Below are 15,000 nucleotides of genomic sequence, written 5' to 3' on the forward strand. Positions count from 1 at the left end.
AGGCTACTTATCCATATACAGATTTAGCAATTGACAATGCAAGGTAGTCTCTCTCTCTCTCGTGTCAAAATGAAAACAGCTTCCAGCCCCTTTCATGAAGGACTACTTGTGCATATTGCAAGATTTCAGTTTCTAAGTGAATGAGCAAAAGAGCATACAGCACCTGGTATTCCCAGGCGGTCTCCCATCCAAGTACTAACCAGGCCCGACCATGCTTAGCTTCCGAGATCAGACGAGATCGGGCGTTGCCAGGCTGGAATAGCCGTACAAAATAAGTTGACAACCATAGGCTACTTATCCATATACAGATTTAGCAATTGACAATGCAAGGTGGTCTCTCTCTCTCTCTCTCTCTCTCGTGTCAAAATGAATACAGCTTCCAGCCCCTTTCATGAAGGACTACTTGTGCATATTGCAAGATTTCAGTTTCTAAGTGAATGAGCAAAAGAGCATACAGCACCTGGTATTCCCAGGCGGTCTCCCATCCAAGTACTAACCAGGCCCGACCCTGCTTAGCTTCCGAGATCAGACGAGATCGGGCGTTGCCAGGCTGGTATGGCCGTACGAAATAAGTTGACAACCATAGGCTACTTATCCATATACAGATTTAGCAATTGACAATGCAAGGTGGTCTCTCTCTCTCTCTCTCTCTCTCTCTCGTGTCAAAATGAAAACAGCTTCCAGCCCCTTTCATGAAGGACTACTTGTGCATATTGCAAGATTTCAGTTTCTAAGTGAATGAGCAAAAGAGCATACAGCACCTGGTATTCCCAGGCGGTCTCCCATCCAAGTACTAACCAGGCCCGACCCTGCTTAGCTTCCGAGATCAGACGAGATCGGGCGTTGCCAGGCTGGTATGGCCGTACGAAATAAGTTGACAACCATAGGCTACTTATCCATATACAGATTTAGCAATTGACAATGCAAGGTAGTCTCTCTCTCTCTCGTGTCAAAATGAAAACAGCTTCCAGCCCCTTTCATGAAGGACTACTTGTGCATATTGCAAGATTTCAGTTTCTAAGTGAATGAGCAAAAGAGCATACAGCACCTGGTATTCCCAGGCGGTCTCCCATCCAAGTACTAACCAGGCCCAACCCTGCTTAGCTTCCGAGATCAGACGAGATCGGGCGTTGCCAGGCTGGTATGGCCGTACGAAATAAGTTGACAACCATAGGCTACTTATCCATATACAGATTTAGCAATTGACAATGCAAGGTGGTCTCTCTCTCTCCCTCTCGTGTCAAAATGAAAACAGCTTCCAGCCCCTTTCATGAAGGACTACTTGTGCATATTGCAAGATTTCAGTTTCTAAGTGAATGAGCATACAGCACCTGGTATTCCCAGGCGGTCTCCCATCCAAGTACTAACCAGGCCCGACCCTGCTTAGCTTCCGAGATCAGACGAGATCGGGCGTTGCCAGGCTGGTATGGCCGTACGAAATAAATTGACAACCATAGGCTACTTATCCATATACAGATTTAGCAATTGACAATGCAAGGTGGTCTCTCTCTCTCTCTCGTGTCAAAATGAAAACAGCTTCCAGCCCCTTTCATGAAGGACTACTTGTGCATATTGCAAGATTTCAGTTTCTAAGTGAATGAGCAAAAGAGCATACAGCACCTGGTATTCCCAGGCGGTCTCCCATCCAAGTACTAACCAGGCCCGACCATGCTTAGCTTCCGAGATCAGACGAGATCGGGCGTTGCCAGGCTGGTATAGCCGTACAAAATAAGTTGACAACCATAGGCTACTTATCCATATACAGATTTAGCAATTGACAATGCAAGGTGGTCTCTCTCTCTCTCTCTCTCTCTCGTGTCAAAATGAATACAGCTTCCAGCCCCTTTCATGAAGGACTACTTGTGCATATTGCAAGATTTCAGTTTCTAAGTGAATGAGCAAAAGAGCATACAGCACCTGGTATTCCCAGGCGGTCTCCCATCCAAGTACTAACCAGGCCCGACCCTGCTTAGCTTCCGAGATCAGACGAGATCGGGCGTTGCCAGGCTGGTATGGCCGTACGAAATAAGTTGACAACCATAGGCTACTTATCCATATACAGATTTAGCAATTGACAATGCAAGGTGGTCTCTCTCTCTTTCTCTCTCTCTCTCTCGTGTCAAAATGAAAACAGCTTCCAGCCCCTTTCATGAAGGACTACTTGTGCATATTGCAAGATTTCAGTTTCTAAGTGAATGAGCAAAAGAGCATACAGCACCTGGTATTCCCAGGCGGTCTCCCATCCAAGTACTAACCAGGCCCGACCCTGCTTAGCTTCCGAGATCAGACGAGATCGGGCGTTGCCAGGCTGGTATGGCCGTACGAAATAAGTTGACAACCATAGGCTACTTATCCATATACAGATTTAGCAATTGACAATGCAAGGTAGTCTCTCTCTCTCGTGTCAAAATGAAAACAGCTTCCAGCCCCTTTCATGAAGGACTACTTGTGCATATTGCAAGATTTCAGTTTCTAAGTGAATGAGCAAAAGAGCATACAGCACCTGGTATTCCCAGGCGGTCTCCCATCCAAGTACTAACCAGGCCCGACCATGCTTAGCTTCCGAGATCAGACGAGATCGGGCGTTGCCAGGCTGGTATAGCCGTACAAAATAAGTTGACAACCATAGGCTACTTATCCATATACAGATTTAGCAATTGACAATGCAAGGTGGTCTCTCTCTCTCTCTCTCTCTCGTGTCAAAATGAATACAGCTTCCAGCCCCTTTCATGAAGGACTACTTGTGCATATTGCAAGATTTCAGTTTCTAAGTGAATGAGCAAAAGAGCATACAGCACCTGGTATTCCCAGGCGGTCTCCCATCCAAGTACTAACCAGGCCCGACCCTGCTTAGCTTCCGAGATCAGACGAGATCGGGCGTTGCCAGGCTGGTATGGCCGTACGAAATAAGTTGACAACCATAGGCTACTTATCCATATACAGATTTAGCAATTGACAATGCAAGGTGGTCTCTCTCTCTCTCTCTCTCTCTCTCTCGTGTCAAAATGAAAACAGCTTCCAGCCCCTTTCATGAAGGACTACTTGTGCATATTGCAAGATTTCAGTTTCTAAGTGAATGAGCAAAAGAGCATACAGCACCTGGTATTCCCAGGCGGTCTCCCATCCAAGTACTAACCAGGCCCGACCCTGCTTAGCTTCCGAGATCAGACGAGATCGGGCGTTGCCAGGCTGGTATGGCCGTACGAAATAAGTTGACAACCATAGGCTACTTATCCATATACAGATTTAGCAATTGACAATGCAAGGTAGTCTCTCTCTCTCGTGTCAAAATGAAAACAGCTTCCAGCCCCTTTCATGAAGGACTACTTGTGCATATTGCAAGATTTCAGTTTCTAAGTGAATGAGCAAAAGAGCATACAGCACCTGGTATTCCCAGGCGGTCTCCCATCCAAGTACTAACCAGGCCCGACCCTGCTTAGCTTCCGAGATCAGACGAGATCGGGCGTTGCCAGGCTGGTATGGCCGTACGAAATAAGTTGACAACCATAGGCTACTTATCCATATACAGATTTAGCAATTGACAATGCAAGGTAGTCTCTCTCTCTCTCTCTCGTGTCAAAATGAAAACAGCTTCCAGCCCCTTTCATGAAGGACTACTTGTGCATATTGCAAGATTTCAGTTTCTAAGTGAATGAGCAAAAGAGCATACAGCACCTGGTATTCCCAGGCGGTCTCCCATCCAAGTACTAACCAGGCCCGACCCTGCTTAGCTTCCGAGATCAGACGAGATCGGGCGTTGCCAGGCTGGTATGGCCGTACGAAATAAGTTGACAACCATAGGCTACTTATCCATATACAGATTTAGCAATTGACAATGCAAGGTGGTCTCTCTCTCTCTCTTGTGTCAAAATGAAAACAGCTTCCAGCCCATTTCATGAAGGACTACTTGTGCATATTGCAAGATTTCAGTTTCTAAGTGAATGAGCAAAGGAGCATACAGCACCTGGTATTCCCAGGCGGTCTCCCATCCAAGTACTAACCAGGCCCGACCCTGCTTAGCTTCCGAGATCAGACGAGATCGGGCGTTGCCAGGCTGGTATGGCCGTACGAAATAAGTTGACAACCATAGGCTACTTATCCATATACAGATTTAGCAATTGACAATGCAAGGTGGTCTCTCTCTCTCTCTCTCTCTCGTGTCAAAATGAAAACAGCTTCCAGCCCCTTTCATGAAGGACTACTTGTGCATATTGCAAGATTTCAGTTTCTAAGTGAATGAGCAAAAGAGCATACAGCACCTGGTATTCCCAGGCGGTCTCCCATCCAAGTACTAACCAGGCCCAACCCTGCTTAGCTTCCGAGATCAGACGAGATCGGGCGTTGCCAGGCTGGTATGGCCGTACGAAATAAGTTGACAACCATAGGCTACTTATCCATATACAGATTTAGCAATTGACAATGCAAGGTGGTCTCTCTCTCTCTCTCTCTCTCTCTCTCTCGTGTCAAAATGAAAACAGCTTCCAGCCCCTTTCATGAAGGACTACTTGTGCATATTGCAAGATTTCAGTTTCTAAGTGAATGAGCAAAAGAGCATACAGCACCTGGTATTCCCAGGCGGTCTCCCATCCAAGTACTAACCAGGCCCGACCCTGCTTAGCTTCCGAGATCAGACGAGATCGGGCGTTGCCAGGCTGGTATGGCCGTACGAAATAAGTTGACAACCATAGGCTACTTATCCATATACAGATTTAGCAATTGACAATGCAAGGTGGTCTCTCTCTCTCTCTCTCTCGTGTCAAAATGAAAACAGCTTCCAGCCCCTTTCATGAAGGACTACTTGTGCATATTGCAAGATTTCAGTTTCTAAGTGAATGAGCAAAAGAGCATACAGCACCTGGTATTCCCAGGCGGTCTCCCATCCAAGTACTAACCAGGCCCGACCCTGCTTAGCTTCCGAGATCAGACGAGATCGGGCATTGCCAGGCTGGTATGGCCGTACGAAATGAGTTGACAACCATAGGCTACTTATCCATATACAGATTTAGCAATTGACAATGCAAGGTAGTCTCTCTCTCTCTCTCTCTCTCTCTCTCTCTCGTGTCAAAATGAAAACAGCTTCCAGCCCCTTTCATGAAGGACTACTTGTGCATATTGCAAGATTTCAGTTTCTAAGTGAATGAGCAAAAGAGCATACAGCACCTGGTATTCCCAGGCGGTCTCCCATCCAAGTACTAACCAGGCCCGACCATGCTTAGCTTCCGAGATCAGACGAGATCGGGCGTTGCCAGGCTGGTATAGCCGTACAAAATAAGTTGACAACCATAGGCTACTTATCCATATACAGATTTAGCAATTGACAATGCAAGGTGGTCTCTCTCTCTCTCTCTCTCTCTCGTGTCAAAATGAAAACAGCTTCCAGCCCCTTTCATGAAGGACTACTTGTGCATATTGCAAGATTTCAGTTTCTAAGTGAATGAGCAAAAGAGCATACAGCACCTGGTATTCCCAGGCGGTCTCCCATCCAAGTACTAACCAGGCCCGACCCTGCTTAGCTCCGAGATCAGACGAGATCGGGCGTTGCCAGGCTGGTATAGCCGTACAAAATAAGTTGACAACCATAGGCTACTTATCCATATACAGATTTAGCAATTGACAATGCAAGGTAGTCTCTCTCTCTCTCTCTCTCTCTCTCTCTCTCTCGTGTCAAAATGAAAACAGCTTCCAGCCCCTTTCATGAAGGACTACTTGTGCATATTGCAAGATTTCAGTTTCTAAGTGAATGAGCATACAGCACCTGGTATTCCCAGGCGGTCTCCCATCCAAGTACTAACCAGGCCCGACCCTGCTTAGCTTCCGAGATCAGACGAGATCGGGCGTTGCCAGGCTGGTATGGCCGTACGAAATAAGTTGACAACCATAGGCTACTTATCCATATACAGATTTAGCAATTGACAATGCAAGGTGGTCTCTCTCTCTCTCTCGTGTCAAAATGAAAACAGCTTCCAGCCCCTTTCATGAAGGACTACTTGTGCATATTGCAAGATTTCAGTTTCTAAGTGAATGAGCAAAAGAGCATACAGCACCTGGTATTCCCAGGCGGTCTCCCATCCAAGTACTAACCAGGCCCAACCCTGCTTAGCTTCCGAGATCAGACGAGATCGGGCGTTGCCAGGCTGGTATGGCCGTACGAAATAAGTTGACAACCATAGGCTACTTATCCATATACAGATTTAGCAATTGACAATGCAAGGTGGTCTCTCTCTCTCTCTCTCTCGTGTCAAAATGAAAACAGCTTCCAGCCCCTTTCATGAAGGACTACTTGTGCATATTGCAAGATTTCAGTTTCTAAGTGAATGAGCATACAGCACCTGGTATTCCCAGGCGGTCTCCCATCCAAGTACTAACCAGGACCGACCCTGCTTAGCTTCCGAGATCAGACGAGATCGGGCGTTGCCAGGCTGGTATGGCCGTACGAAATAAGTTGACAACCATAGGCTACTTATCCATATACAGATTTAGCAATTGACAATGCAAGGTGGTCTCTCTCTCTCTCTCGTGTCAAAATGAAAACAGCTTCCAGCCCCTTTCATGAAGGACTACTTGTGCATATTGCAAGATTTCAGTTTCTAAGTGAATGAGCAAAAGAGCATACAGCACCTGGTATTCCCAGGCGGTCTCCCATCCAAGTACTAACCAGGCCCGACCATGCTTAGCTTCCGAGATCAGACGAGATCGGGCGTTGCCAGGCTGGTATAGCCGTACAAAATAAGTTGACAACCATAGGCTACTTATCCATATACAGATTTAGCAATTGACAATGCAAGGTGGTCTCTCTCTCTCTCTCTCTCTCGTGTCAAAATGAATACAGCTTCCAGCCCCTTTCATGAAGGACTACTTGTGCATATTGCAAGATTTCAGTTTCTAAGTGAATGAGCAAAAGAGCATACAGCACCTGGTATTCCCAGGCGGTCTCCCATCCAAGTACTAACCAGGCCCGACCCTGCTTAGCTTCCGAGATCAGACGAGATCGGGCGTTGCCAGGCTGGTATGGCCGTACGAAATAAGTTGACAACCATAGGCTACTTATCCATATACAGATTTAGCAATTGACAATGCAAGGTGGTCTCTCTCTCTCTCTCTCTCTCGTGTCAAAATGAAAACAGCTTCCAGCCCCTTTCATGAAGGACTACTTGTGCATATTGCAAGATTTCAGTTTCTAAGTGAATGAGCAAAAGAGCATACAGCACCTGGTATTCCCAGGCGGTCTCCCATCCAAGTACTAACCAGGCCCAACCCTGCTTAGCTTCCGAGATCAGACGAGATCGGGCGTTGCCAGGCTGGTATGGCCGTACGAAATAAGTTGACAACCATAGGCTACTTATCCATATACAGATTTAGCAATTGACAATGCAAGGTGGTCTCTCTCTCTCTCTCTCTCTCTCTCTCGTGTCAAAATGAAAACAGCTTCCAGCCCCTTTCATGAAGGACTACTTGTGCATATTGCAAGATTTCAGTTTCTAAGTGAATGAGCAAAAGAGCATACAGCACCTGGTATTCCCAGGCGGTCTCCCATCCAAGTACTAACCAGGCCCGACCCTGCTTAGCTTCCGAGATCAGACGAGATCGGGCGTTGCCAGGCTGGTATGGCCGTACGAAATAAGTTGACAACCATAGGCTACTTATCCATATACAGATTTAGCAATTGACAATGCAAGGTGGTCTCTCTCTCTCTCTCTCTCTCGTGTCAAAATGAAAACAGCTTCCAGCCCCTTTCATGAAGGACTACTTGTGCATATTGCAAGATTTCAGTTTCTAAGTGAATGAGCAAAAGAGCATACAGCACCTGGTATTCCCAGGCGGTCTCCCATCCAAGTACTAACCAGGCCCGACCCTGCTTAGCTTCCGAGATCAGACGAGATCGGGCATTGCCAGGCTGGTATGGCCGTACGAAATGAGTTGACAACCATAGGCTACTTATCCATATACAGATTTAGCAATTGACAATGCAAGGTAGTCTCTCTCTCTCTCTCTCTCTCTCTCTCGTGTCAAAATGAAAACAGCTTCCAGCCCCTTTCATGAAGGACTACTTGTGCATATTGCAAGATTTCAGTTTCTAAGTGAATGAGCAAAAGAGCATACAGCACCTGGTATTCCCAGGCGGTCTCCCATCCAAGTACTAACCAGGCCCGACCATGCTTAGCTTCCGAGATCAGACGAGATCGGGCGTTGCCAGGCTGGTATAGCCGTACAAAATAAGTTGACAACCATAGGCTACTTATCCATATACAGATTTAGCAATTGACAATGCAAGGTGGTCTCTCTCTCTCTCTCTCTCTCGTGTCAAAATGAAAACAGCTTCCAGCCCCTTTCATGAAGGACTACTTGTGCATATTGCAAGATTTCAGTTTCTAAGTGAATGAGCAAAAGAGCATACAGCACCTGGTATTCCCAGGCGGTCTCCCATCCAAGTACTAACCAGGCCCGACCCTGCTTAGCTCCGAGATCAGACGAGATCGGGCGTTGCCAGGCTGGTATAGCCGTACAAAATAAGTTGACAACCATAGGCTACTTATCCATATACAGATTTAGCAATTGACAATGCAAGGTAGTCTCTCTCTCTCTCTCTCTCTCTCTCTCTCTCTCGTGTCAAAATGAAAACAGCTTCCAGCCCCTTTCATGAAGGACTACTTGTGCATATTGCAAGATTTCAGTTTCTAAGTGAATGAGCAAAAGAGCATACAGCACCTGGTATTCCCAGGCGGTCTCCCATCCAAGTACTAACCAGGCCCAACCCTGCTTAGCTTCCGAGATCAGACGAGATCGGGCGTTGCCAGGCTGGTATGGCCGTACGAAATAAGTTGACAACCATAGGCTACTTATCCATATACAGATTTAGCAATTGACAATGCAAGGTGGTCTCTCTCTCTCTCTCTCTCTCGTGTCAAAATGAAAACAGCTTCCAGCCCCTTTCATGAAGGACTACTTGTGCATATTGCAAGATTTCAGTTTCTAAGTGAATGAGCATACAGCACCTGGTATTCCCAGGCGGTCTCCCATCCAAGTACTAACCAGGCCCGACCCTGCTTAGCTTCCGAGATCAGACGAGATCGGGCGTTGCCAGGCTGGTATGGCCGTACGAAATAAGTTGACAACCATAGGCTACTTATCCATATACAGATTTAGCAATTGACAATGCAAGGTGGTCTCTCTCTCTCTCTCGTGTCAAAATGAAAACAGCTTCCAGCCCCTTTCATGAAGGACTACTTGTGCATATTGCAAGATTTCAGTTTCTAAGTGAATGAGCAAAAGAGCATACAGCACCTGGTATTCCCAGGCGGTCTCCCATCCAAGTACTAACCAGGCCCAACCCTGCTTAGCTTCCGAGATCAGACGAGATCGGGCGTTGCCAGGCTGGTATGGCCGTACGAAATAAGTTGACAACCATAGGCTACTTATCCATATACAGATTTAGCAATTGACAATGCAAGGTGGTCTCTCTCTCTCTCTCTCTCGTGTCAAAATGAAAACAGCTTCCAGCCCCTTTCATGAAGGACTACTTGTGCATATTGCAAGATTTCAGTTTCTAAGTGAATGAGCATACAGCACCTGGTATTCCCAGGCGGTCTCCCATCCAAGTACTAACCAGGCCCGACCCTGCTTAGCTTCCGAGATCAGACGAGATCGGGCGTTGCCAGGCTGGTATGGCCGTACGAAATAAGTTGACAACCATAGGCTACTTATCCATATACAGATTTAGCAATTGACAATGCAAGGTGGTCTCTCTCTCTCTCTCTCGTGTCAAAATGAAAACAGCTTCCAGCCCCTTTCATGAAGGACTACTTGTGCATATTGCAAGATTTCAGTTTCTAAGTGAATGAGCAAAAGAGCATACAGCACCTGGTATTCCCAGGCGGTCTCCCATCCAAGTACTAACCAGGCCCGACCATGCTTAGCTTCCGAGATCAGACGAGATCGGGCGTTGCCAGGCTGGTATAGCCGTACAAAATAAGTTGACAACCATAGGCTACTTATCCATATACAGATTTAGCAATTGACAATGCAAGGTGGTCTCTCTCTCTCTCTCTCTCTCTCGTGTCAAAATGAATACAGCTTCCAGCCCCTTTCATGAAGGACTACTTGTGCATATTGCAAGATTTCAGTTTCTAAGTGAATGAGCAAAAGAGCATACAGCACCTGGTATTCCCAGGCGGTCTCCCATCCAAGTACTAACCAGGCCCGACCCTGCTTAGCTTCCGAGATCAGACGAGATCGGGCGTTGCCAGGCTGGTATGGCCGTACGAAATAAGTTGACAACCATAGGCTACTTATCCATATACAGATTTAGCAATTGACAATGCAAGGTGGTCTCTCTCTCTCTCTCTCTCTCTCTCTCGTGTCAAAATGAAAACAGCTTCCAGCCCCTTTCATGAAGGACTACTTGTGCATATTGCAAGATTTCAGTTTCTAAGTGAATGAGCAAAAGAGCATACAGCACCTGGTATTCCCAGGCGGTCTCCCATCCAAGTACTAACCAGGCCCGACCCTGCTTAGCTTCCGAGATCAGACGAGATCGGGCGTTGCCAGGCTGGTATGGCCGTACGAAATAAGTTGACAACCATAGGCTACTTATCCATATACAGATTTAGCAATTGACAATGCAAGGTAGTCTCTCTCTCTCGTGTCAAAATGAAAACAGCTTCCAGCCCCTTTCATGAAGGACTACTTGTGCATATTGCAAGATTTCAGTTTCTAAGTGAATGAGCAAAAGAGCATACAGCACCTGGTATTCCCAGGCGGTCTCCCATCCAAGTACTAACCAGGCCCGACCCTGCTTAGCTTCCGAGATCAGACGAGATCGGGCGTTGCCAGGCTGGTATGGCCGTACGAAATAAGTTGACAACCATAGGCTACTTATCCATATACAGATTTAGCAATTGACAATGCAAGGTAGTCTCTCTCTCTCTCGTGTCAAAATGAAAACAGCTTCCAGCCCCTTTCATGAAGGACTACTTGTGCATATTGCAAGATTTCAGTTTCTAAGTGAATGAGCAAAAGAGCATACAGCACCTGGTATTCCCAGGCGGTCTCCCATCCAAGTACTAACCAGGCCCGACCCTGCTTAGCTTCCGAGATCAGACGAGATCGGGCGTTGCCAGGCTGGTATGGCCGTACGAAATAAGTTGACAACCATAGGCTACTTATCCATATACAGATTTAGCAATTGACAATGCAAGGTGGTCTCTCTCTCTCTCTCTGTGTCAAAATGAAAACAGCTTCCAGCCCATTTCATGAAGGACTACTTGTGCATATTGCAAGATTTCAGTTTCTAAGTGAATGAGCAAAGGAGCATACAGCACCTGGTATTCCCAGGCGGTCTCCCATCCAAGTACTAACCAGGCCCGACCCTGCTTAGCTTCCGAGATCAGACGAGATCGGGCGTTGCCAGGCTGGTATGGCCGTACGAAATAAGTTGACAACCATAGGCTACTTATCCATATACAGATTTAGCAATTGACAATGCAAGGTGGTCTCTCTCTCTCTCTCTCTCTCGTGTCAAAATGAAAACAGCTTCCAGCCCCTTTCATGAAGGACTACTTGTGCATATTGCAAGATTTCAGTTTCTAAGTGAATGAGCAAAAGAGCATACAGCACCTGGTATTCCCAGGCGGTCTCCCATCCAAGTACTAACCAGGCCCAACCCTGCTTAGCTTCCGAGATCAGACGAGATCGGGCGTTGCCAGGCTGGTATGGCCGTACGAAATAAGTTGACAACCATAGGCTACTTATCCATATACAGATTTAGCAATTGACAATGCAAGGTGGTCTCTCTCTCTCTCTCTCTCTCTCTCTCTCGTGTCAAAATGAAAACAGCTTCCAGCCCCTTTCATGAAGGACTACTTGTGCATATTGCAAGATTTCAGTTTCTAAGTGAATGAGCAAAAGAGCATACAGCACCTGGTATTCCCAGGCGGTCTCCCATCCAAGTACTAACCAGGCCCGACCCTGCTTAGCTTCCGAGATCAGACGAGATCGGGCGTTGCCAGGCTGGTATGGCCGTACGAAATAAGTTGACAACCATAGGCTACTTATCCATATACAGATTTAGCAATTGACAATGCAAGGTGGTCTCTCTCTCTCTCTCTCTCTCGTGTCAAAATGAAAACAGCTTCCAGCCCCTTTCATGAAGGACTACTTGTGCATATTGCAAGATTTCAGTTTCTAAGTGAATGAGCAAAAGAGCATACAGCACCTGGTATTCCCAGGCGGTCTCCCATCCAAGTACTAACCAGGCCCGACCCTGCTTAGCTTCCGAGATCAGACGAGATCGGGCATTGCCAGGCTGGTATGGCCGTACGAAATGAGTTGACAACCATAGGCTACTTATCCATATACAGATTTAGCAATTGACAATGCAAGGTAGTCTCTCTCTCTCTCTCTCTCTCTCTCTCGTGTCAAAATGAAAACAGCTTCCAGCCCCTTTCATGAAGGACTACTTGTGCATATTGCAAGATTTCAGTTTCTAAGTGAATGAGCAAAAGAGCATACAGCACCTGGTATTCCCAGGCGGTCTCCCATCCAAGTACTAACCAGGCCCGACCATGCTTAGCTTCCGAGATCAGACGAGATCGGGCGTTGCCAGGCTGGTATAGCCGTACAAAATAAGTTGACAACCATAGGCTACTTATCCATATACAGATTTAGCAATTGACAATGCAAGGTGGTCTCTCTCTCTCTCTCTCTCTCGTGTCAAAATGAAAACAGCTTCCAGCCCCTTTCATGAAGGACTACTTGTGCATATTGCAAGATTTCAGTTTCTAAGTGAATGAGCAAAAGAGCATACAGCACCTGGTATTCCCAGGCGGTCTCCCATCCAAGTACTAACCAGGCCCGACCCTGCTTAGCTCCGAGATCAGACGAGATCGGGCGTTGCCAGGCTGGTATAGCCGTACAAAATAAGTTGACAACCATAGGCTACTTATCCATATACAGATTTAGCAATTGACAATGCAAGGTAGTCTCTCTCTCTCTCTCTCTCTCTCTCTCTCTCGTGTCAAAATGAAAACAGCTTCCAGCCCCTTTCATGAAGGACTACTTGTGCATATTGCAAGATTTCAGTTTCTAAGTGAATGAGCAAAAGAGCATACAGCACCTGGTATTCCCAGGCGGTCTCCCATCCAAGTACTAACCAGGCCCAACCCTGCTTAGCTTCCGAGATCAGACGAGATCGGGCGTTGCCAGGCTGGTATGGCCGTACGAAATAAGTTGACAACCATAGGCTACTTATCCATATACAGATTTAGCAATTGACAATGCAAGGTGGTCTCTCTCTCTCTCTCTCTCCCTCTCGTGTCAAAATGAAAACAGCTTCCAGCCCCTTTCATGAAGGACTACTTGTGCATATTGCAAGATTTCAGTTTCTAAGTGAATGAGCATACAGCACCTGGTATTCCCAGGCGGTCTCCCATCCAAGTACTAACCAGGCCCGACCCTGCTTAGCTTCCGAGATCAGACGAGATCGGGCGTTGCCAGGCTGGTATGGCCGTACGAAATAAGTTGACAACCATAGGCTACTTATCCATATACAGATTTAGCAATTGACAATGCAAGGTGGTCTCTCTCTCTCTCTCTCTCTCGTGTCAAAATGAAAACAGCTTCCAGCCCCTTTCATGAAGGACTACTTGTGCATATTGCAAGATTTCAGTTTCTAAGTGAATGAGCAAAAGAGCATACAGCACCTGGTATTCCCAGGCGGTCTCCCATCCAAGTACTAACCAGGCCCGACCATGCTTAGCTTCCGAGATCAGACGAGATCGGGCGTTGCCAGGCTGGTATAGCCGTACAAAATAAGTTGACAACCATAGGCTACTTATCCATATACAGATTTAGCAATTGACAATGCAAGGTGGTCTCTCTCTCTCTCTCTCTCTCTCGTGTCAAAATGAATACAGCTTCCAGCCCCTTTCATGAAGGACTACTTGTGCATATTGCAAGATTTCAGTTTCTAAGTGAATGAGCAAAAGAGCATACAGCACCTGGTATTCCCAGGCGGTCTCCCATCCAAGTACTAACCAGGCCCGACCCTGCTTAGCTTCCGAGATCAGACGAGATCGGGCGTTGCCAGGCTGGTATGGCCGTACGAAATAAGTTGACAACCATAGGCTACTTATCCATATACAGATTTAGCAATTGACAATGCAAGGTGGTCTCTCTCTCTCTCTCTCTCTCTCGTGTCAAAATGAAAACAGCTTCCAGCCCCTTTCATGAAGGACTACTTGTGCATATTGCAAGATTTCAGTTTCTAAGTGAATGAGCAAAAGAGCATACAGCACCTGGTATTCCCAGGCGGTCTCCCATCCAAGTACTAACCAGGCCCGACCCTGCTTAGCTTCCGAGATCAGACGAGATCGGGCGTTGCCAGGCTGGTATGGCCGTACGAAATAAGTTGACAACCATAGGCTACTTATCCATATACAGATTTAGCAATTGACAATGCAAGGTAGTCTCTCTCTCTCTCTCTCTCTCTCGTGTCAAAATGAAAACAGCTTCCAGCCCCTTTCATGAAGGACTACTTGTGCATATTGCAAGATTTCAGTTTCTAAGTGAATGAGCAAAAGAGCATACAGCACCTGGTATTCCCAGGCGGTCTCCCATCCAAGTACTAACCAGGCCCGACCCTGCTTAGCTTCCGAGATCAGACGAGATCGGGCGTTGCCAGGCTGGTATGGCCGTACGAAATAAGTTGACAACCATAGGCTACTTATCCATATACAGATTTAGCAATTGACAATGCAAGGTGGTCTCTCTCTCTCTCTCTCTCTCTCTCTCTCTCTCGTGTCAAAATGAAAACAGCTTCCAGCCCCTTTCATGAAGGACTACTTGTGCATATTGCAAGATTTCAGTTTCTAAGTGAATGAGCAAAAGAGCATACAGCACCTGGTATTCCCAGGCGGTCTCCCATCCAAGTACTAACCAGGCCCGACCCTGCTTAGCTTCCGAGATCAGACGAGATCGGGCGTTGCCAGGCTGGTATGGCCGTAC

General features: G+C 46.8%; 39 non-coding genes and 12 pseudogenes across 39 annotated transcripts in view; all 51 read right to left on the minus strand.

Annotated features, from left to right (window-relative positions):
• Positions 1 to 151: 151 nt before the first annotated feature.
• Positions 152 to 270, minus strand: LOC146228619 (5S ribosomal RNA; annotated as a pseudogene).
• A 178-nt stretch (positions 271 to 448) lies between these two features.
• On the minus strand, positions 449 to 567 carry LOC146228620 (5S ribosomal RNA). Its single transcript, XR_014742702.1, has one exon. It is a non-coding gene; the product is annotated as a 5S ribosomal RNA (ribosomal RNA).
• A 182-nt stretch (positions 568 to 749) lies between these two features.
• Positions 750 to 868, minus strand: LOC146228621 (5S ribosomal RNA). Its single transcript, XR_014742703.1, has one exon. It is a non-coding gene; the product is annotated as a 5S ribosomal RNA (ribosomal RNA).
• A 168-nt stretch (positions 869 to 1,036) lies between these two features.
• Positions 1,037 to 1,155, minus strand: LOC146228622 (5S ribosomal RNA). The gene has a single exon (XR_014743495.1). It is a non-coding gene; the product is annotated as a 5S ribosomal RNA (ribosomal RNA).
• A 164-nt stretch (positions 1,156 to 1,319) lies between these two features.
• LOC146228623 (5S ribosomal RNA) lies at positions 1,320 to 1,438 on the minus strand. Its single transcript, XR_014742704.1, has one exon. It is a non-coding gene; the product is annotated as a 5S ribosomal RNA (ribosomal RNA).
• A 170-nt stretch (positions 1,439 to 1,608) lies between these two features.
• Positions 1,609 to 1,727, minus strand: LOC146228624 (5S ribosomal RNA; annotated as a pseudogene).
• Positions 1,728 to 1,905: 178 nt separating this feature from the next.
• On the minus strand, positions 1,906 to 2,024 carry LOC146228625 (5S ribosomal RNA). Its single transcript, XR_014742705.1, has one exon. It is a non-coding gene; the product is annotated as a 5S ribosomal RNA (ribosomal RNA).
• Positions 2,025 to 2,206: 182 nt separating this feature from the next.
• Positions 2,207 to 2,325, minus strand: LOC146228626 (5S ribosomal RNA). The gene has a single exon (XR_014742706.1). It is a non-coding gene; the product is annotated as a 5S ribosomal RNA (ribosomal RNA).
• A 166-nt stretch (positions 2,326 to 2,491) lies between these two features.
• Positions 2,492 to 2,610, minus strand: LOC146228627 (5S ribosomal RNA; annotated as a pseudogene).
• A 176-nt stretch (positions 2,611 to 2,786) lies between these two features.
• LOC146228628 (5S ribosomal RNA) lies at positions 2,787 to 2,905 on the minus strand. Its single transcript, XR_014742707.1, has one exon. It is a non-coding gene; the product is annotated as a 5S ribosomal RNA (ribosomal RNA).
• A 182-nt stretch (positions 2,906 to 3,087) lies between these two features.
• LOC146228629 (5S ribosomal RNA) lies at positions 3,088 to 3,206 on the minus strand. The gene has a single exon (XR_014742708.1). It is a non-coding gene; the product is annotated as a 5S ribosomal RNA (ribosomal RNA).
• Positions 3,207 to 3,372: 166 nt separating this feature from the next.
• Positions 3,373 to 3,491, minus strand: LOC146228630 (5S ribosomal RNA). Its single transcript, XR_014742710.1, has one exon. It is a non-coding gene; the product is annotated as a 5S ribosomal RNA (ribosomal RNA).
• Positions 3,492 to 3,663: 172 nt separating this feature from the next.
• LOC146228631 (5S ribosomal RNA) lies at positions 3,664 to 3,782 on the minus strand. Its single transcript, XR_014742711.1, has one exon. It is a non-coding gene; the product is annotated as a 5S ribosomal RNA (ribosomal RNA).
• Positions 3,783 to 3,952: 170 nt separating this feature from the next.
• On the minus strand, positions 3,953 to 4,071 carry LOC146228632 (5S ribosomal RNA). The gene has a single exon (XR_014742712.1). It is a non-coding gene; the product is annotated as a 5S ribosomal RNA (ribosomal RNA).
• A 176-nt stretch (positions 4,072 to 4,247) lies between these two features.
• Positions 4,248 to 4,366, minus strand: LOC146228633 (5S ribosomal RNA). The gene has a single exon (XR_014743507.1). It is a non-coding gene; the product is annotated as a 5S ribosomal RNA (ribosomal RNA).
• Positions 4,367 to 4,550: 184 nt separating this feature from the next.
• LOC146228634 (5S ribosomal RNA) lies at positions 4,551 to 4,669 on the minus strand. Its single transcript, XR_014742713.1, has one exon. It is a non-coding gene; the product is annotated as a 5S ribosomal RNA (ribosomal RNA).
• Positions 4,670 to 4,843: 174 nt separating this feature from the next.
• Positions 4,844 to 4,962, minus strand: LOC146228635 (5S ribosomal RNA). Its single transcript, XR_014745504.1, has one exon. It is a non-coding gene; the product is annotated as a 5S ribosomal RNA (ribosomal RNA).
• A 186-nt stretch (positions 4,963 to 5,148) lies between these two features.
• LOC146228636 (5S ribosomal RNA) lies at positions 5,149 to 5,267 on the minus strand (annotated as a pseudogene).
• Positions 5,268 to 5,445: 178 nt separating this feature from the next.
• On the minus strand, positions 5,446 to 5,563 carry LOC146228637 (5S ribosomal RNA; annotated as a pseudogene).
• Positions 5,564 to 5,743: 180 nt separating this feature from the next.
• Positions 5,744 to 5,862, minus strand: LOC146228638 (5S ribosomal RNA). The gene has a single exon (XR_014742714.1). It is a non-coding gene; the product is annotated as a 5S ribosomal RNA (ribosomal RNA).
• Positions 5,863 to 6,032: 170 nt separating this feature from the next.
• Positions 6,033 to 6,151, minus strand: LOC146228639 (5S ribosomal RNA). The gene has a single exon (XR_014743518.1). It is a non-coding gene; the product is annotated as a 5S ribosomal RNA (ribosomal RNA).
• A 166-nt stretch (positions 6,152 to 6,317) lies between these two features.
• On the minus strand, positions 6,318 to 6,436 carry LOC146228640 (5S ribosomal RNA). The gene has a single exon (XR_014746061.1). It is a non-coding gene; the product is annotated as a 5S ribosomal RNA (ribosomal RNA).
• Positions 6,437 to 6,606: 170 nt separating this feature from the next.
• On the minus strand, positions 6,607 to 6,725 carry LOC146228641 (5S ribosomal RNA; annotated as a pseudogene).
• Positions 6,726 to 6,901: 176 nt separating this feature from the next.
• LOC146228642 (5S ribosomal RNA) lies at positions 6,902 to 7,020 on the minus strand. Its single transcript, XR_014742716.1, has one exon. It is a non-coding gene; the product is annotated as a 5S ribosomal RNA (ribosomal RNA).
• Positions 7,021 to 7,196: 176 nt separating this feature from the next.
• Positions 7,197 to 7,315, minus strand: LOC146228643 (5S ribosomal RNA). The gene has a single exon (XR_014743529.1). It is a non-coding gene; the product is annotated as a 5S ribosomal RNA (ribosomal RNA).
• Positions 7,316 to 7,497: 182 nt separating this feature from the next.
• Positions 7,498 to 7,616, minus strand: LOC146228644 (5S ribosomal RNA). The gene has a single exon (XR_014742717.1). It is a non-coding gene; the product is annotated as a 5S ribosomal RNA (ribosomal RNA).
• A 176-nt stretch (positions 7,617 to 7,792) lies between these two features.
• On the minus strand, positions 7,793 to 7,911 carry LOC146228645 (5S ribosomal RNA). Its single transcript, XR_014745507.1, has one exon. It is a non-coding gene; the product is annotated as a 5S ribosomal RNA (ribosomal RNA).
• Positions 7,912 to 8,093: 182 nt separating this feature from the next.
• LOC146228646 (5S ribosomal RNA) lies at positions 8,094 to 8,212 on the minus strand (annotated as a pseudogene).
• Positions 8,213 to 8,388: 176 nt separating this feature from the next.
• Positions 8,389 to 8,506, minus strand: LOC146228647 (5S ribosomal RNA; annotated as a pseudogene).
• Positions 8,507 to 8,694: 188 nt separating this feature from the next.
• On the minus strand, positions 8,695 to 8,813 carry LOC146228648 (5S ribosomal RNA). Its single transcript, XR_014743540.1, has one exon. It is a non-coding gene; the product is annotated as a 5S ribosomal RNA (ribosomal RNA).
• Positions 8,814 to 8,981: 168 nt separating this feature from the next.
• On the minus strand, positions 8,982 to 9,100 carry LOC146228649 (5S ribosomal RNA). Its single transcript, XR_014742718.1, has one exon. It is a non-coding gene; the product is annotated as a 5S ribosomal RNA (ribosomal RNA).
• Positions 9,101 to 9,270: 170 nt separating this feature from the next.
• On the minus strand, positions 9,271 to 9,389 carry LOC146228650 (5S ribosomal RNA). The gene has a single exon (XR_014743551.1). It is a non-coding gene; the product is annotated as a 5S ribosomal RNA (ribosomal RNA).
• Positions 9,390 to 9,555: 166 nt separating this feature from the next.
• On the minus strand, positions 9,556 to 9,674 carry LOC146228651 (5S ribosomal RNA). Its single transcript, XR_014742719.1, has one exon. It is a non-coding gene; the product is annotated as a 5S ribosomal RNA (ribosomal RNA).
• Positions 9,675 to 9,846: 172 nt separating this feature from the next.
• On the minus strand, positions 9,847 to 9,965 carry LOC146228652 (5S ribosomal RNA; annotated as a pseudogene).
• Positions 9,966 to 10,143: 178 nt separating this feature from the next.
• Positions 10,144 to 10,262, minus strand: LOC146228653 (5S ribosomal RNA). The gene has a single exon (XR_014742720.1). It is a non-coding gene; the product is annotated as a 5S ribosomal RNA (ribosomal RNA).
• Positions 10,263 to 10,444: 182 nt separating this feature from the next.
• LOC146228654 (5S ribosomal RNA) lies at positions 10,445 to 10,563 on the minus strand. Its single transcript, XR_014742722.1, has one exon. It is a non-coding gene; the product is annotated as a 5S ribosomal RNA (ribosomal RNA).
• A 166-nt stretch (positions 10,564 to 10,729) lies between these two features.
• On the minus strand, positions 10,730 to 10,848 carry LOC146228655 (5S ribosomal RNA). Its single transcript, XR_014742723.1, has one exon. It is a non-coding gene; the product is annotated as a 5S ribosomal RNA (ribosomal RNA).
• Positions 10,849 to 11,016: 168 nt separating this feature from the next.
• LOC146228656 (5S ribosomal RNA) lies at positions 11,017 to 11,135 on the minus strand. The gene has a single exon (XR_014742724.1). It is a non-coding gene; the product is annotated as a 5S ribosomal RNA (ribosomal RNA).
• A 171-nt stretch (positions 11,136 to 11,306) lies between these two features.
• On the minus strand, positions 11,307 to 11,425 carry LOC146228657 (5S ribosomal RNA). The gene has a single exon (XR_014742725.1). It is a non-coding gene; the product is annotated as a 5S ribosomal RNA (ribosomal RNA).
• A 176-nt stretch (positions 11,426 to 11,601) lies between these two features.
• On the minus strand, positions 11,602 to 11,720 carry LOC146228658 (5S ribosomal RNA). Its single transcript, XR_014743562.1, has one exon. It is a non-coding gene; the product is annotated as a 5S ribosomal RNA (ribosomal RNA).
• A 184-nt stretch (positions 11,721 to 11,904) lies between these two features.
• LOC146228659 (5S ribosomal RNA) lies at positions 11,905 to 12,023 on the minus strand. Its single transcript, XR_014742726.1, has one exon. It is a non-coding gene; the product is annotated as a 5S ribosomal RNA (ribosomal RNA).
• Positions 12,024 to 12,199: 176 nt separating this feature from the next.
• Positions 12,200 to 12,318, minus strand: LOC146228660 (5S ribosomal RNA). Its single transcript, XR_014745508.1, has one exon. It is a non-coding gene; the product is annotated as a 5S ribosomal RNA (ribosomal RNA).
• A 182-nt stretch (positions 12,319 to 12,500) lies between these two features.
• LOC146228661 (5S ribosomal RNA) lies at positions 12,501 to 12,619 on the minus strand (annotated as a pseudogene).
• A 176-nt stretch (positions 12,620 to 12,795) lies between these two features.
• LOC146228662 (5S ribosomal RNA) lies at positions 12,796 to 12,913 on the minus strand (annotated as a pseudogene).
• Positions 12,914 to 13,099: 186 nt separating this feature from the next.
• On the minus strand, positions 13,100 to 13,218 carry LOC146228663 (5S ribosomal RNA). The gene has a single exon (XR_014743574.1). It is a non-coding gene; the product is annotated as a 5S ribosomal RNA (ribosomal RNA).
• Positions 13,219 to 13,390: 172 nt separating this feature from the next.
• LOC146228664 (5S ribosomal RNA) lies at positions 13,391 to 13,509 on the minus strand. Its single transcript, XR_014742727.1, has one exon. It is a non-coding gene; the product is annotated as a 5S ribosomal RNA (ribosomal RNA).
• A 176-nt stretch (positions 13,510 to 13,685) lies between these two features.
• LOC146228665 (5S ribosomal RNA) lies at positions 13,686 to 13,804 on the minus strand (annotated as a pseudogene).
• Positions 13,805 to 13,982: 178 nt separating this feature from the next.
• LOC146228666 (5S ribosomal RNA) lies at positions 13,983 to 14,101 on the minus strand. Its single transcript, XR_014742728.1, has one exon. It is a non-coding gene; the product is annotated as a 5S ribosomal RNA (ribosomal RNA).
• Positions 14,102 to 14,279: 178 nt separating this feature from the next.
• Positions 14,280 to 14,398, minus strand: LOC146228667 (5S ribosomal RNA). The gene has a single exon (XR_014742729.1). It is a non-coding gene; the product is annotated as a 5S ribosomal RNA (ribosomal RNA).
• Positions 14,399 to 14,576: 178 nt separating this feature from the next.
• On the minus strand, positions 14,577 to 14,695 carry LOC146228668 (5S ribosomal RNA). Its single transcript, XR_014742730.1, has one exon. It is a non-coding gene; the product is annotated as a 5S ribosomal RNA (ribosomal RNA).
• Positions 14,696 to 14,883: 188 nt separating this feature from the next.
• LOC146228669 (5S ribosomal RNA) overlaps positions 14,884 to 15,000 on the minus strand; it is a 119-nt gene continuing 2 nt past the window's right edge. Inside the window, exon 1 of the ribosomal RNA XR_014742731.1 lies at positions 14,884 to 15,000. This exon is cut by the window's right edge and continues 2 nt beyond it. This is a non-coding gene — a ribosomal RNA (5S ribosomal RNA).

This window comes from Hypomesus nipponensis, chromosome 24, assembly GCF_054491055.1.
Source record: "Hypomesus nipponensis isolate SF chromosome 24, ASM5449105v1, whole genome shotgun sequence".
Taxonomy (NCBI): Eukaryota; Metazoa; Chordata; class Actinopteri; order Osmeriformes; family Osmeridae; genus Hypomesus; species Hypomesus nipponensis.